The sequence below is a fragment of the Myotis davidii genome, unplaced genomic scaffold, assembly GCF_000327345.1.
Source record: "Myotis davidii unplaced genomic scaffold, ASM32734v1 scaffold252, whole genome shotgun sequence".
Taxonomy (NCBI): Eukaryota; Metazoa; Chordata; class Mammalia; order Chiroptera; family Vespertilionidae; genus Myotis; species Myotis davidii.
Genome location: NW_006283768.1, coordinates 2,235,770 through 2,248,650, shown reverse-complemented (window position 1 = coordinate 2,248,650; position 12,881 = coordinate 2,235,770).

Sequence of the window (12,881 nt, the reverse complement as noted above, 5' to 3'; positions counted from 1 at the left end):
TGGACTTTGGTGTTATTTAAATCTGAGTTCAAATCATGGCCCCGATATCTATGAGAAATGGAACCGTGAGCAAATGACTTAACTCTCTGTATCTGATTGATGTATATGAGTGTCGTAAAAGTTAAATGGAGTTATTGTAGCTTAGTTCTAGGTACACCCAAGATAATCAATAAATGGAAATTTCTGGTACATAGGAAGAGAGAGCTATTCACTGAGAATGGGAGAATTTTGAAGAGACCACTTTTCTTCATATGAAAGCAATAAAAAAAATCTTTAATTTTATGTAAATAGCTAGGTTCAAGGATTGCAGTGGTCATAAGAAAATGAGCTGCATGTGGAATACATTTCACAAATTCAGCCACCTTTTATTTTCTCATACCCTCTCACTCTTGACTTAAGTAATTCTCTTATATCCAGCATTAGACATAGAAAATAGTTGTGAAGGACAAGCAAGTTTGGACAGTAAGACAATGTAAGAGTAATGGAACTTCCCAGGTTGCAAGCAAAATTTATTCAGAATTAGAGGCCCGGTGCACAAAAATTTGTGCACTAAAGGGGGTCCCTCAGCCTGGCCTGTGCCCTCTCATAGTCTGGGACCCTTTGGGGGATGTCCACCTGCTGGCTTAGGCCCACTCCCTGGAGGGACTGTGCGTAAGCTGGCAGTCAGACATCCCTCTGGCAGCCCAGGAGCCCTTGGGGGATGTCAACTGGCCAGTGGGGAGCAGGCCTAAGCTGCAATCGGACATCCTTAGTGCTGCTGAGGAGGTGGGAGAGACACCCACCACCACTGCTGTATTGGCAGCCATCAGCCAGGCTTGTGGCTGAGCTGAGCTCCAGCTGTGGGAGAAAACTGACCACCAGGGGGCAGCTCCTGCATTGAGCGTCTACCCCCTGGTGGTCAATGTGTGTCATGGTGACCAGTTATTCCCAGTCATTCTGTTGTTAGGGTCAATTTGCATATTATCCTTTTATTATAAAGGATAGAGGCCTGGTGCATGGGTGGGGTCTGGCTGGTTTGCCCTGAAGAGTGTCCTGGATCAGGGTGGGGGGCCCGCTGGGATGCCTGGTCAGCCTGGATGAGGGGCTGAGGGCTGTTTTCAGGCTGGCCACAGTCCTTTCAAGGTGTGGGTCCCCGTTGGAGTGCCTGGCCAGCTCGGGTGAGGGGCTGATGGCTATTTGCAGGCTGGCCACAGCCCATTCAGAGTGGGGGTCCTCCCTGGGGTGCCTGGTCAGCCTGGATGAGGGGCTGAGGGCTGTTTTCAGGCTGGCCACAGTCCTTTCCAGGTGTGGGTCCCCGTTGGAGAGCCTGGTCAGCTCGGGTGAGGGGCTGATGGCTGTTTGCAGGATGGTCACAGTCCCCAGCCACCCAAGGTCCCAGTGGAGGCTGACTGGAAGCAGGTATCTGGAATTTATTTAGCTTCTATAATTGAAACTTTGTTATCTTTTGTGGAGGCCACAGCTGGCCAGAGCTGGCAGGAAGCTTGGCTTCCTCCATCGCCAAGGCAATCAAGACTCCTGCTTCCTCCAGCTCCATGGCTGCTCGTGCCATCTTGGTTGGGTTAATTTGCCTATAGTCACTCTGATTGGCTGGTGGGTGTGGCTTGGGCATAGCAAAGGTACGGTCAATTAGGATCTTTGTCTTTTATTAGTGTAGATTGTTCTATTGATCTATAAACTCCAGTAAAGAATGTAGAAATTGTGTAGATACTACTGTGGTAGAATTAGGGCTGGGAAATACAGATTTTGCCATTCTATTATAATATAGATGACTATAGATAATCTTAATTCCCAGCAAGTCATTCAAAATTATCCCCACTCCTCCTATTGTAGATATCTTTTTTAAAGACTGCTCCCAAATATTAACAATGGTCTGATGAAGCTTGAAACAAAAATTCAACCCCAAACTCTCCATTCAATCAGTATTATAATTCTGTTTCATTGACTTAAGTCATATTTGTCTGATTCATGAGGTTGATCTATGCAGCCTAGAGCAAAGATAAGAGGTCTCTGTACTGGAATTTGATAAAGAGAGATGGAAATTTTCCATTGAGGTTATGTACAGAAAAGAGCACAATCAAATTAGGAAACACTGAAGAGCAACAAAGACAGTTCATACAATACTTTGCTTTTGACAGGCCAATAAATACTCCAGCTGAATAATTTACCAAAAGAAAAAGAACCCACTCAAACCTCATGACCTTTGGAACAATGAGCAGGAGTTCAATTATCCACAACTGTTCTATTAGAAGGCAGCTTTCCAGGCCGTGTGTTATTTCAGCAGTCATATGTTAGAATTATTAAAGAGGGAGATCACTGCCATTGTCGTTTCTGTGTCCTGTTATAGTTTATGTTACTTTCTTTTAAAAAAACAAAGCAAAAAAAACTGCTGTCACATCAAATAGCACTTTGCCAAAAAAATAAGGATAAAGTAGGAGGAAGCAATTATTTTAATAATATTTCTGGCGAGTTTGAGCTATTAGATTTCAGTGGAACACTTTATCTGCACATTACTAGAGTGATACTGTCACTTTAGAAAGTACTATATAATTTGCTTCCATTAGAGACTCAGAGTAACTTGCCAACAGCACCCAGAGAATTTCTCCATCACTACCCATATGGTCTGCAGTGCTGCAGAGTGAGCAGCTCTTCACTTTGTGGGGGTATATCTAGGTTCCAAGAATTAAAGAGCTTTCCCATTCACTGGTGTCTTGTAAAATTCTACAGCTGCCCTCAGACAAAAATCGATAGAAATCATATAGAATATCACATACTATTTTGAAACTGAAGAACTACAGTTTACTGCCAGTATGAAAGCATATTATGAACTCAGTTTTTGTAGAGGTAGCATATATCTTGTGATTTAAATTATCTTAAAATTCTTTTGTCAGTTCTTTATCTTTTAGTCATGATTTTTATTCAGTGATTTCTGAAACTCACTAAGCATTGCTCTTATTGCATTACACAGGTTATTAGTGAAAAATTTAAATGTCACCAGGCCTATAAATTGAGTTTACTGCATATGTAGTGTAGGGATGAGTTGCTAAGAGTGTGACTTGCCTATCCATACTATTCACTTTGTACTATACCATTTTCTAATAACCCTATCACATTCTATTTTGTCAAAATTTAGTATGAAACAACATATGTGATGAAAATTTTATTAGTGGGAAACCTTTCAAATCTCTAAAATCTACGAGCCTTACATATATTAGCAAATTTAGGAATAAATTTGTCATATGTACAATAAGCTTTACATGTGTGTAAATGTTTCCTTTGAGAATAAATTTGCTCTTTTTATTCCTTCATAAGGACTTTATTTTTGTGTTAACCAAAAATATTAAGGAGCAGGTGGTAACATTCTGTCAAGTGAAATGAGCAACAGTGTAAACACTATATTTATTAACATCATTCCTAAATATTCTCTAATAAACAGCATTAAACTACTTACTATTCACCACGAGAGTATAAAACGCGCATTGGAGCTTCAAAATCAATGACATGTTGCCCTCTATCCAATGCTTCTCTTTGGCAAAGAGAAAAGAATCCACTCCTCAAACTCAGCATGCCATTTTTTAATTCACACTTAAATTTCCACTTGAGGAGGCAAGCCAAAACAAACTCGTCCTCCCTGAGATGCACCCTGGGAATAAGTGCCCTCCCAACTTTAATAATTATCTGAGAACAGTCTTTTTCCCACTCCCCTTTTCCATCTGAATAGAAGTTGCTTATTAGGACCTAGTTGTTTTCTACTCCTATTTGCATAATTCACAGATGTCAACCTGCTGGCTCTTTGTCCCATAGAATGATAGTCTTTGTTTGCTGAGTAAATTGTTCTCTCTTTGCAGCTATCATGAGGTATATACTGCGTAAAAGTTGTAAGATGAAACAACTTTCAACATTTAAATTGATAGATGTTACATGTCTCCTATCTAGTTAATCATGTCCTGCTTTAAGACTTCCTCTTCTTGTATAAATTAAATATGTATATGCCTGAAAAACAGTATGTGTATTTAGGAAATCTTTATTTAAACATAGGAGAGGTTAAAGATATGTAAATAGCTGTTACTGTCACATGATTCTTTATATACCATACTTAAAAACATACTACAGTACTCTACATGGAAGTGTAATATTACTTAGTTACCAGAGCTTGGTAATAAAAATTAGAAATTATGCCTTCATATCCACTCACAATAACTTCTCAACAATTACATGGAGAGTTAAATAAAGTGTTTTCTCCAATTGATATTCTATGCAATTCAGCCTCACTGCAAATATCACTTATTTTTAATACAAATGTTTCAGCATTTTCTTTATCTAAACTAGCAAGAAGGAATTTTTCAGAAGAAAATGATACATACACAAGGTCATAGTAGTATAAATAAAAAGGCACATGTTTGAACCAATAGGGTTTCAAAGACAATAAATATAATTATGTTGTACAGTGGTAGCAGAATTGAGTGAAAAACACTTTTCATCAGAATATTTATCTACAATAGCATTTGGGAAGCAAAATATTTGGGCTCCAATAATATGTAGTAAAATTAGGTTTACAAATATCTAATTCAATTGGGATCTTTCTGGAGTTTTATTGCATTAAAATTTTTCTCTGTTCTTTCAAAATGGGCAATATTTACTGTAGATTGGTTCATCCAGCAGTTAAGCGCAGGCAAAATTCATTGCATTTGTTTATCTTTATTGCAATTTTGGATGAGGATTCTTGGAAGTATAAGTTGATGTTAACAACCATATATCACAGCATAATTTTGTAAATATAATTAAATAATAGTGAACATAAATTCTTAATGTAGAGTCAGTTTCTTTGGCCAGGATTCAGAATCAGCTTAATTTATTTTTTAGAAGAAATCATTTTTTTTAAGGTTCAGAAAATTTGACTTGAATTTCTATCTTAAAAATGGGGTCTTTGATGGTAAAAACATGCAGTCAATTTTATGGTTTACATTTTTCATATGCAAGATGCCAAACATATACAGGATGCAAGCTAATCACTATGTAGAATTATCTTTTCATTTGATACATGCCAGTTTCTTATATGTTCAAATAAAACAGAAACTAGGGTCCATATTACTCAATTATGATTGTGCAGTATTGGAATATCTGTGCTTCATCAAGAAAATTTCTCTGATATCTGTCCTATGATTAGTCAGTTATGATTTGCATGAACTTCTAAGGTCTTGTACTGAACATTCTAAGATCTCCTGGAAGTTATGTAATATTTGAACCAAAGTGTCTGAGGTAATTCTAGAAAGAAATGAGGAAAGTGATATACTTCCCAGTGGACACGGTAAAAAATGCAGTTGTTTAGACTATATATAATCTCTGCTTTCCTCAATTTAACTACAAATGAACCAAATCCTATCTAATAATAGACAAACATGGTAATTGACCATACCTCCTCTATGCTTCCCATTGGCTAATCAGCGAGATATGCAAATTAACTGCCAACCAAGATGGTGGACAGCAGCCACGCAGCTAAGCAAGCAGGAGGCTTGCTTGCTCCAGTGATGGAGGAAGCCAAAGTTCCCCGCCTGCCATGGCCTGGCTCTGAGCTCCAAAAGCAACAGCTCCAAAAGCAACAGAGTTTCAATTATAGAAGCTAAACAAACACCAGATACCTGCTTTCAGCCAGCCCCGGCCTCAGGGCTGGAGCAAAAGGGGATGTGACCAGCTGCAAACAGCCATCAGTTGGTCATCCAGGCTGGCCAGGCACCCAGGCAGGACCCCCACCCTGATCTGGATCACCCTTCAGGGCAAACCAGTCGGCCCCCACCCGTGCACCAGGCCTCTATCTTATATAGTAAAAGTGTAATATGCAAACTGAGCCTAACAGCAGAAAGACTGGGAATGACTGGTCACTATGACACACACTGACCACCAGGGGGCAGACGCTCAATGCAGGAGCTTCCCTCTGGTGGTCAGTTTGCTCCCACAGGGGGAGCTCTGCTCAGCCACAAGCCAGGCTGATGGCTGCCAGTACAGCGGTGGTGGTGGGAGCCCCTCCTGACTCCTCAGCATCGCTAAGGATGTCCGACTGCAGCTTAGGTCTGCTCCCCGCTGGCAAGTGGACATGCCCCGAGGTCTGCCGGGCTGCCAGAGTGATGTCTGACTGCCATCTTAGGCCCAATCCCCTGCGGAGCAGGCCTAAGCCAGCAGGTGGTCATCCCCCGAGGGGTCCCAGACTGCGAGAGGGCACAGGCAAGGCTGAGGGACCCCCTATCCCCGAATGCACAAATTTTTGTGCACTGGGCCCCTAGATTAATTATAATAAATGTTATGTGAAAACCATACATAGCAAGCTTGCTCATTATTCTCAGCACAGAACACATGGTAAATGTTCCATAAATAAAAAATAAATAAGGAAAAATATATATTTTTACTAAAATAGGGAGAAAAATTGAATATGTAAGTTAGAAAAAGAGAAAATGTGAAGTTGCTTTTAAGTAAAACCAGCTTTCTCCATCTGGCTTTTCCTGAAGAGGTAATCAGAATAGATTTCTTGCCCCTTTCTTTACTGGTAAAGATGCATATGGCTCAAAGATTGAGAAAATCAAAGAAAAAGGTGCCTAAGACTATTTTTTTTTAACCATTGTTAGTATGTAATAGTAGCAGAGGCAAGTTGGCAAGCCACATGCTAGTAAGTGATATATGGAAAGTCATAAAGCCTTTTCAGACATAAGGATTTTTTTTTAACTATCCCTCCTTTTTAAAAGTTATCATTGGTACTAGATGTTATTGATTTAAATTAGATGTCCCTTGATACTTATATGACCAAATGATTAAATAAATAAATACACAAGAAAACAAAAATAATGAACAAATCTCCCATGCAGAAGATTTTCAAATAATTTCTGTACATTCTCTGTGCTCAAGTAGGTGAAGCATAACTTCCAACTCCTTAAATGTGGGCTATGCATAGTGGCTTTCTTTCCAAAAGTATAGATTAAAAATAGGGAAGTTTGGTAACTTGACAGTTAGGACCTGACAAACACCACCTAAGTCGGGTAATCAAGTTCAAGATCAACAATGATAAATCATGTTGATAGTATGTATCTTTGATATGATGTGATGGAAATGGCACTTTAACTGTATGGTCTTCTTCCCAAGACATGTAACCTGAGTTTAATACCAGAAAAACATCAAATACCTATTGAACCACATCATATCAAATGCCTGATTAGTACTCTCAAGGTCATCCAAAACAAGGACTGTCTAAGAAACTGATAAGAGCATATGACAGAGATAGGAGGACTAGTAATATAGAACTCTGAATGGGATCCTGAAACAGAAAACTGATATTAGGTTAAAACTAAGGAAATCTGAATCAAATACGAACAGGAATGAATAATAGTGCTTTAGTATTAATTCATTAATTGAGGATACATTACTGTATGACATTTATAATATATACTAATGCATCAGTATTGAATCATGAGTTGTTTGAGATATTAAAGAAAGATGTTAACAATGAAGGAAATTGAGTGTGAGGTATATGGGAACTCTATACTACTTTGCAATTTTTCTGTAAATCTAAAATTGTTCTAAACTATGAAGTTTAATAAAAATTCTTATTTTTTTAATTTAGAAATTTAAGAATTGGATTAATTTTTACATTTTCATAGAACTTCAAGTCCAAAAATATATTTTAGCACTTATTTTTAACCCAGTACTTAATTAATTTGCCCCAAAATATTTATTTATGACACTATAAATTACATTGTTTTGAGTGTTAAAGAAACATCATCAAATTTATAAGGCCTGTTATAGGGTAAAGAGAGAAATTCCAGACAATTAGGATTTTAGGGTATTAGAAAGTGTTTATGTATTAAAGGTTAATTAAAGCTTTCCTATCTAATAATAGACAGACATGGCAATTGACCATACCTTCGCTACGCCTCCCATTGGCTAATCAGCATGAAATGCAAATTAACCCAACCAAGATGACCCCTGGCAGCCACACAGCTGAAGCGAGCAGGAGGCTTGCTTTCTCCAGTGATGGAGGAAGCCAAGGTTCCCCGCCTGCCGTGGCCCGGCTCTGAGCTCCGAAAGCAACAAAGTTTCAATTATAGAACCTAAACCAGGGGTCCACAAACTTTTTAAACAGGGGGCAAGTTCACTGTCCCTCAGAAGGTTGGAGGGCTGGACTATAGTTTTAAAAAAAACTATGTGCACACTGCACATAACTTATTTTGAAGTAAAAACAAAAAAGGGAACAAATACAATATTTGTATTGTGTGTAGCCCACGGGCCATAGCTTGAGGACCCCTGAGCTAAACAAACCCCAGATACCTGCTTTCAGCAGGCTGTGGCCACAGAGCTGGAGTTAAATTTATGTACGCAAAATTTACTCAGTTTGATTAGCTGTGATTCCTTGGTAATCAAACCTATATAGGAAACCCTCACAAAATAAAAAATAAAAAAAATTTTAAGCCACAAAGTATTTTCAGCCTGTCAGGTGTGGCTCAGTGGTTGAGCATCAGTCCATGAACCAAGAGGTCGCCAAGTTCTATTTCCAGTCTGGGCACATGACCAGGTTGTCCTATATAATAAAAGGGTAATATGCAAACTGACCCTAACAGCAGGACTGGGAATGACTGGTCAGTATGACACACACTGACCACCAGCAGGCAGATGCTCAATGCAGGAGCTGCCTCCTGGTGGTCAGTGCGCTCCCACAGCGTGAAATCTGCTCAGCCACAGCCAGGCTGATGGCTGTCAGTACAGCAGTGGTGGTGGTAGCCTCTCCCGCCTCCTCAGCAGCACTAAGGATGTCCGACTATAGCTCAGGCCTGCTCCCCGCTGGCAAGTGGACATCCCCCGAGGGCTGCCAGGCTTCCAGAGGGATGTCTGATTGCCAGCTTAGGCCCAATCCCCCAGGTAGCAGGCCGAAGCCAGCAGGTGGTCACCCCTGAGGGGTCCCAGACTGTGAGAGGGGACAGGCCAGGCTGAGAACCCCCTGAGTGCACAAATTTTTGTGCACCAGGCCTCTAGTATATAAATAAGTGCTTATTAATGCCAAAAATGCTTGCCTATAATCTATCTATTTTGGAAAGGAATTAAATTAATTTTGGATAAAATGATAAGTAGCCCTAACTGGTTTGGCTTAGTGGATAGAGCATCAGCCTGCGGACTCAAGGGTCACTGGTTCGATTCCGGTCAAGGGCATGTACCTTGGTTGCAGGCACATCCCCAGTGGGGAGTGTGCAGGAGGCAGCTGATCAATGTTTCTCTCTCACCAATGTTTCTAATTCTTTATTCTAATAATAATAATGTTTCTAATTCTAATTCTAATCCCCTTCCTCTCTGTAAAAAATCAATAAAATATATATATTTTTTAAATTAATAAAATAAAAAAATAAGTAAAGTTGAGATTAACTTGACTTATTGCCTAGTTGGATTTTAGTTTTGGATCTTATTGCATGCAATAGTATGAATTTTGTATAAACAAAAATATTAAATATATTAAAGTTATTTGAACTAAAATTATTATGAAAAATAAGATATTATTGTTTCAGTCTAAGTATGAATAGTGTGTAAAGTGCTCTCCCTTATTAAATCAAAGTTTAATTAATCTTAAACACTCAGCCTAGTTATTTCTGTTATGTAGTATTCAGGCTGCTACGTGCATACATAGCTCAAGGTGCATAAACTCCTTGTGTTCAGATAATAAATTTGCTGAATTGGTTCATTTATTTTTATAGGAATTTATATTGATAATATGTAGTATGCAACATTAAAGTAGATTATCAGGAGAGATTTTGAAAATATTATCAGTGAAAACTGAAATGGAAACAACTTACAGTTTGTCAATAATCAGATCATGAACACAGAGCATTAAACATGGGAACATTACAAAGACTTGAAACAAATAATTAAATACTCTGCTAAAGCATTTATCATTTATATCTAAAAAGTTAAAGTCTAATTAAAGATCCTGGATAAAAATGGATCTTTTTGGGTTATTTATTTTTGTATACATCTCTCCTTAAAGAAAAGAATCTGAATTTCAACATTTTATTTCCAGTCATGATCTGGGATGAAAGCAGAATGGCCTGACATCTACAATACTTCAGTGGCCATTACAGCACAGTTAATATATCAATTTAATTAAATTCCTATAGTGATTCATGACATAAAATATCAAAATAAGTTAACTTGCACTGAAACAGATCAAAGATCAATGTAGTGGGCAGAGATACAATGAATTAAATTAAAGTATAATTGCCAGCTACTGAAAAGATTGTGTGCATAAGTAGGTTGTGTTTTCTTTTTGTAAAGCAATATTTTAGAAAGACATCACTTAGGAAAGTTAGATAAGATAGATTCCAGCAGTTTCCAAAGATTCCTAAAGTCAGCCTTAAAGCAATGTCTAAATTATTTTTTTAACTGTATTTAAAAAAAAGATTAAGGAACTATGTTTGCATTAAATAGAAATAAATGGAATTCTTTCTTACATTTCACTAAGTATAATATGAATTTTACATTTTCAAATGTGATTTATCACTAACTTTTACAGTGTTTTTAGATAAAGTAATATCACCGAAATCCTTATGACATAATATACAAGAGAAACTCTGTGTCAAAGACAGAAGAGAGAAACAATGAGACTGGTGGGTGAGTTGGTCAGGTTCTCTAATCTCACTACCATCCTGAACTAAGTATGATGGTGGAGCTCGGTAACAGTTTTGGAAGTAAGGCTGACAAGCCTTCGTACTTATAAAATTAATAGTTCTTCAGTATAAACAAAGAAAGGAAATGCTCTTTATTTAGTATCCCAAGTTGATAAAGTGGATTTTGCTGGTAACAGCTAATGTGTTAGAGAAATAAGAATTGATGCTTTTATATTTCACAGATTTATACATAATTTTGTGATCTCCTGTATTCTTTCTCGACCTAACCATTTTTTTTAAAGGAGCATAAAAATAATTTTAATTGGCCTTTAGACAGAATTGACACTTCAGAAAATAAATTATTAATGTTTAGGACAGAATTCAGAAGTTGACTTAATCTATTTGGGCTGCTACAAAAAAAAAAAGCCACAGACTGGGTAGCTTACAAAACACAGAATTTATTTTTTCACAGTTTTGGAAGCTTGATGAATGAATGGCACTTAGATGTTTAGTAAAATATCTTCTACTTAAAAATTTTATAGTTCTATGGTAGAGATATGATATCTAGCTTATTTCTTGTGTTAATAATCTTAGCTTAGTTACTGCCAGAGTGATTATTAACTTAGAAATAAAGAAACATTTTACTTCATTGAATTAAGCATGGTAAAGTGTGTGGTTTGTGTGTGGGTCTTATGTGTGAATTAGAGTGTGGAGTAGTTCTGAAATCTTCCAGCCAGTTAATAAATATTAGGAGCTTTGTAGGGACTTGTGCTTTAGAAATCAGATTACCAAATATGCCTAGAAAATTTGAGTTGCTACTTTCACCTTCAATCGAAATCTACTATCTTGAAAAGTTCCACTAGTAATACTAATGGAAAAATCATAGACATAACAAGCAGATAAAACAGATTCCTATGTCTATAACAGTACTGCTAACTCACTTCTATGTTAAAATTAGGTTCAATTATCTATATGTATAAAAGCCTAAGCAACCATTACGACTCGATGACCAGACGGTAGCTATGATGAGCGCTGACCACCACGGGGAAGACGCTCAATGCAGGAGCTGCCCCTTGGTGGTCAGTGTGCTCCCACAGACAACCTACCAGGGCTGGTCAACCTCCCACCATCCTTCCCCCTGGCCTGCCTGCCCGGATCAGCCAGGCCGAGGGACCTCACGTATGCATGAATTCGTGCACTGGGCCTCTAGTGAGTAACATAAAATCTCAAATTATGGTCGCTTAATCAAGACAGAAATCTGTTTCATGCTCACAAAAGTACTGGCCAAATATTACCTATGCTTCATCATTCAATGTATTGCAATGTTCATGAAGTGGATGAAGTTAATTCAGCTTCACACACATAGGAAGTTAGGAAAGATGTTTAATGCTGCATCAAAACTTGACAAGTGTGAGTTTTTAAAGTTGCAATGTGGAATCTGAAGCCAAATTAATTATTCATATTATTACATTAAAATCTGTTTTGTGCTTTGCATTTTGAATGGCCCTTTTATCCATGCATGGGTCATTTGAAAATATTAGTTTCCGTAAGGTTTTCCAAATGTTGACATATTTTGTTATATAATATGAATTTAAAATCACTTTTGTTAGTGTCACTATAGAAAGGTCTTTAAATATTGAAAAGCTATCAAGTTCTTGGTAATGGATATAATTTTCCAAAAGTTTACTTTTTGCCTGAAGCTCAGATTTTCTCATTGGCAAGAAGTGATGTCAGTAGTTTTCTTTGAATTGGCAGATTCACTTTGTTCATTTTAGAAAAAGCATCCCCCCAATATTCAGGTCTGAATAATCATAATTTGCTTGTCCATCATTTTTTCTATAAAAATGATATTTCATGAAATAAGGGGCTAGTTCAACTAATATAAGGGTCTTTCCCTCAAGACGACTTCATACTTCAGTAGGCAGAAGTGCTTAATATGTAGAACATATTTTATCATACAGAATATTATCACAAACATGTAGGACAGTAAAATTGTTGTTGTTTTTTGTGCTTCTTCAAGATATTGAGTGAACCTGTATGTGTGAGTGTGTGTGTGCAACCAGGTATGCATGGTGGAGAAAAATGAGTACTGGCATAACTTGTTGCTGGTGCCTTTATTTACACTAAAATGACAGCAGTTTTCCCCATCAATGTTTTTAAACCATCAGTGCAAATGTTTACACAATGAAAAAGGGCAAATGATGTGTTAGCAGTATGAGGGAAAGCATTTTGGCCTCACAAATACCCTGAAAG